The following is a 5578-nucleotide window of genomic DNA, read 5'->3' on the forward strand; positions in this document are numbered from 1 at the left end:
GTCAGAGATGGGGCCTGTCAGGGGTTTAGAACACATTACCACACACTCAAAGCCTATCTCGTTATCCATCTCTACAACATTTTATGCTGTTGCTTGGAGATTTCACTAGAATCTCTTTCGGTCTTGTGTCTAACCAGCTTCTACAACATTTTCACTTCTGCTCTCGTGAGAGCTGAGTTTCGTTTTCTCTTCAGCTCCTTGAAGTTTCACACAGTAATTACAAAGTAATTAAGATGTGCACATTTTTCTTCCTATCATTTTCTCCTTTCTTATTCTGATGTTTGTCACGCTGATTATTTGCATTTATTTTATATAAAATAAAAACTTTACGTATCTGTTAACATCAAGAAAGTTATTCAGTATTTAAAATAGGTTTAAGGAAATGAATTTTTCTCATTTCCATTTTTTTATAGAATATTTCTTGGAAAACATGTATTTGTTATGTAAATCAAAAGAACTCGAGGTGAGATTGGTTTTGTCTAGGATAAAAACTTCTTTAGCAGAAACATATAATTTACTGAAAACCTAAATATTGCAAGTTATTTACATTAGAAATATAAAATATCCTTAAAAGGAGAGATGTGATAGACTATAACCTTCTAATAGCATATTTGGGTCTCACTGTCAATTACATATTGATTGAAATAATAATATATTACAACTGAGCCATAAAGAAGAAACGATGCAAACTCATGTCCATCTTGAAGACGGACAAAAAGGAGAATCTGGGGAAATACAGACCAGACAGCTTAACTGCACTCCCTGGGAGGGTTATGGACTGAATTCTCCTCTAAGCCATTTCCAAGCACAAGAAGGATAAGAAGGTGATTGGGAATAGCCAGCACAGAATTATCAAGGGCAAATTATGCCTGAGCAACCTGATTGCCTTCTGTGATGAGACGACTTGCTCTGTCATGGAGGGAGGAACACTAACTGTTGTATGCTTTGATTCCAGCAAGGCCTTTGATACAGTCTCCCATTATCTCCTTAGAGCCAAATTAGTGAGGTATGGACTGTGTAAGTGGATGATAACATGGGCAGAAAATCAGCTGAGCCACTGGGCTCAAAGGGTGGTAATCAACAATATGAAGCAGAACTGGCGACCGGTTGTACAAGTGGAATCCCTCAAGGATTCATAGCGGAGATAATACTGTTTAATATCTTTATTCATGACCTGGATGATGGGATGGAGTGCTCTCTCAGCAAGTTTGTAGACAATATGTCATTGGAGGGAGCAGCTGTTATGCTAGGAGAACAGGGCTGCTGTGCACAGGCACCTGGACAGACTGGGGATGTGGTCTGACAGAAACCTCCTAAAGTCCAGCAAAGGCAAGTGGGATCTCGGATCTTGCATTTGAGACAGAATAAATGAGCTGTATTAGCAAGAGTATAGCTGGCTGGTTGAGAAAAGTGTTTATCCCCCTCTATTCACTTCTAAGCCTGTACCTGGAGTGCTGAGTCCAGTTTTGGTGTATCCAGGCCAAGAAAGGCATTGCTATACTGGAGCAAGCCCCGTGGAGGACCACCAGGATAGCTTTGGGGCTGGACCACATCCTACGTGAGAACAGCCTGGGAGACCTGGTTTTGTTCCGCAGTAAGAAGTGAAGGCAACGAGGAGGGCTTACTGCTGCCTCCAGATACCTAATGGAAGAGCGCACAGAAGACAGAATCAGGCTCTTCTTAAAGGTGTCCAGTGATAAGGCAAGTATCAACAGACACAAGCTGGAGCATGGAGAATTTTCAGTGAACATATACAAAAAAATGTGGAGGTGGCAAAATGCTGGAAAAGTCACAGGATTTCCTTCCTTGGAGAATTCAGAACATGAACGGACACGGTCTGGAGCAAGCCGATGTGTGGTGAAATGCTAGCCATGTAAATTCTTTAAATGCAGGTAAGGCCAGATTTTTTTAAAACATTACTTTATTTAGATACCACGCATGAGAGACCTGCTTCTCACAAGTGCTGTACCACTGCAGCTTCAGGATTCAGTTGGTGTTGTCAGTGCTCAGGTTCTTGGTATCTGGTGTTTTCTGTGCAAAAGAGAGGCATCCAGTATTAAAGGTGTGGTTTTTTTTTTTTTGGAATTTGAGCTTTGAAAACTACGTACTCTGCTTTTCCATGAGTTTCACAAGGACTTTTTTAAGGGCTATTTCTCCACTATTGGCATTAGTGGAGCTTTTCAACGTCTCCAGAAGAAAAACGCTAGAGTTGTTTAGGAACATTGAAAGAGAGCACAAACAACCTTCTCTTAAAACAAAATCCTTAGTAACAGTGGCAACCATCTAAATTAGAGCATGCAGGAACTACTGCAGCTCTTTAACAGTTCATCAGCTACGGTAGTTCCTGTGATTAACCACAGCAAGCAAGAAACTCTGAAGTGGTACACGCTAAGGAAGCTGTATTTCTGGGCTAGAAATTGAAAAGGCTGCTCGAGTGCTGTAGCAGGAAGGAAAATTCCTCAGAAACTTTACAATTATGAAAAATAGAGCTAGATGAAAATGGAACTTACTGGCTTTACCATGTAAGATGAGCTCTGCACCAAGCAGTTTCTATTACAGTATGTGCAATTATAGGAAGTAAATGCTACATTTTATTTCTTAGACTATTTTTAAAATGTGTAATTTTGTGTTTAATTACCTTTAAAAACAGATAGAGGAAGCTCAAAATCTTTTCAATCAGAAGAAGAGTATATTTTGAAAGAAATCAGGTTTTAGACAGACACAAACATGATTAATGGATTATTCAAAGTGACATTTATTATCTGATGTTGATCAAAATACCTTGCAGGCTGAAGAACAAACAAGAAGCATATACAGAATGTTCTTATTGAACTTACATGTTTTTGATACCATTCATTAGATACCCCAATTTTAGTAGTGAAATCTATCAATTTAGATCGTTTTGCTGAAACAAAACAAAACAACCCAAAGGTTTATATGTTGTTTAAGGTTTAGATTCTCTACCCCCAAGCTGGAGCAACAGTACCCAGGAGCAAGTCTGCAACTCCATAGCTGACTACACCTGATAAAAAAGGAGCTTGGATCAGTAAAGAGACACCAGAAAATCCCAGGAAGCTGCACGTAAACAACTCACCAGCTGAACTGTAGTCACTGTTAACCTAGAAAGGGTTAAAACCCTTTGCTTCAGAAGAAGGAAGAGGTTAGCCCTTAAAGACTATATAAGCTGCAAAACCTGGCAGTTGTGGCTTGTTAAACTGCTGGGAGGTGGAACTGACAGCTGTGCTGCCTAAGTGGGGGAAGTCATAAAAGGGAAGCAGAGGGCCCCTGAGGGAGTGGGATAGCTGGGCTTCTAGTGTTTCTCTGGCTAGGGGGAATTTTACTTTGTTTGAACTAAAATGGACATGGCTACTGTGAGACACCGATCACAGTAAGGCTTTCAGTTGGTTTGTTTATGGAGAGTTGAACAAGGTGAGAAGAAGCTGTCCTGGCTTCCATTGCACTTAGGGAGGTGGCTAAAGGAGCTACCCCTGGCTGTAATAATTTCCTAAGCCTAGGCTAAAGTAGGTTGTCTATTTTTTTCACCATAAGTAAAAAGAAAGTAAAGCATCACTTGGGATGGATGCCTGACTTCTAATTGAGGCTGACAGCCCCCTTCATAGGTCCTTGGTTATGTGCTATGCTTTGTGTTGGGGAACAAAAGGAAATTGGTAATGCTTAAAATGAAATGTAAGACTCCTTTGTGCTTAAGGAATTGTTGCATTGATCTCTGTAAATTAATTTTAATAATTCTGGTTTTGCATTTTAAATTATGTTCCAGAGTTTGTTTGAAATCCTCTGCAATGATGTGAAATTCTGTGAACCCGGCGACTCTTGATGGCACATCTGACGACTGGCAGGCGATGCTTTCTGCCTGTAAACATATATAGCCAGTAATCATTTCCACACACAAATTGCATTTGTTCTTCTGAAAGCAGAGCAATTAAGGAGCCTGCATTTAAAAGAAGTTTATACTTGTTTTCTATTTCTGTTTTTCAGTTTTACAAATGAAGGAAATGCTTTGTCTTCAAAATATTTGGACTGTTCTTTCTGTATTTCCAATAAATTGGTAAATAACTTGACATCCTCGTAGGTTTTATGCTCTTGTAGAAGGTTAATTTATTTCAGGTATTTATTTTCATCATGTCTTTAAGATGAATTCTTTTAAAAAACAGCCATATTTTAGAACTATGGGCTGGATTTAAAGTAACCCAGCTTGGCTTGAAGTGACATGTACCCAGACCAATTTATAGAGTAATGGAACAATTTATGAGTCTGCCCTAGCTGAAATTAGTTTCTATGGCAGTTGGCCCAGGGATACTCTGTGGGCCTTCTGTTCTTTGCAGCTGCAGAAAATAATTGTAAAGGGCAGTATTACCTTCCAGTAGCTAGGCAAAGCTTCACTTACAAAGTGTATGATATCCCTTTTCTCAGAAGTAGAGACCCTAACTCACCAGGATTGCTCTCGACAATCAGTGAAACAAAAAGCAAGTCATTCCTATATGTGCTGGGATAAAGGATTACCTTAGAAAGTGTTATGTTTAAATAGTAAGGCTAAGCAAAACTTTGCTGCAAGCATCAATTAGAGCAAAGGGACCTTAATGGTGGGCTTGCTAGTCCCAGGCTTTACTTAAATAATGCCAAGGTGAGAGCCTGCACCCTGGTTTTAATTTATGCAAAGTATTGATGAAGTCAGTCAAGGGCAACCAGTCATTAGCGCAGTCTTGCTAGCTTATTCTCTCCTTCCCTCACCCCTCTCCACCAGCTCCCAACTGAGCATCTTGTACAGACATAGGAAGGAACAGAAAAATTTTAGTATCAATGACAGAAAAAAATTGATGCAGATATGACAAAACAAAATAGTTTCATCTCCTCTGGAGCTTCTAAATACTGCTCAGTGCTAATAAGGGTAGTAAACTACTTCATCAGAGACTGAGCACGTTCTGACCAGCTTAGTCCACTGGTGATATCACACACTTAATAAAGTTCCCAAGCACTGTGAATTGACCCTGGCCGTGCCCTCCTATTCAGTCCTCAGGCAGTTCAAAAGCTTTATATTCAGCCATCAAAAAGTTCTGGATGCTCTAAAGGAGTCTCTAACACTTGTAAATCCACGGGGGGTGGATTTCTTTAAAGTCAAGTAGGAAGTGCCACTCTGTTGTTGGAATGTGCAGTAACTCAGAGCATGAATCTCCTGTTCCCAAAAACTGTTCTTACCAACACTGGAAGATACAGATCCCAAACGGTCTTCTAAGAGCCAGCTAAAGACCAACTGCTACCTCAGAAGAGGTTGTACTGTCATAATTCAGCCCTTCAATCTTCTGTCAGTTCCTGGGCCATCATCTCAACATTTACGTTAGCTTGCTCACAGGTTATCTGTGAAGTGAAACAAGCTGTTTCACTTACAATGGCTCACGACTGCTCTTGTGGAGATATACCGAGCAAGAGATATCTCCCCATAGGCACTACAGGCAGTGTTGTACCAGGTTTGGGTTTAGCTCTGAAGTTTTTCAGTCCTCTCCCAGAAGGCCTTCCAATACTTCCTCTTCCAATTCTGTATATGCACCACAAACTCTGATCA

General features: G+C 40.2%; 1 long non-coding RNA gene across 2 annotated transcripts; it reads right to left on the minus strand.

Annotated features, from left to right (window-relative positions):
* Positions 1-290: 290 nt before the first annotated feature.
* LOC121066216 lies at positions 291-3430 on the minus strand. 2 transcript variants are annotated; one of them, XR_005817592.1, is made up of 3 exons: positions 3095-3430; positions 1447-1641; positions 291-1347 (listed from the first exon to the last, which is right to left on the minus strand). It is a non-coding gene; the product is annotated as an uncharacterized LOC121066216 (long non-coding RNA). The 2 variants fall into 2 exon arrangements; XR_005817593.1 differs by having other exon boundaries at positions 1447-2031.
* Between the last annotated feature and the right edge of the window lie 2148 nt (positions 3431-5578).

Source organism: Cygnus olor, chromosome 2, assembly GCF_009769625.2.
Source record: "Cygnus olor isolate bCygOlo1 chromosome 2, bCygOlo1.pri.v2, whole genome shotgun sequence".
NCBI classification, from domain to species: Eukaryota; Metazoa; Chordata; class Aves; order Anseriformes; family Anatidae; genus Cygnus; species Cygnus olor.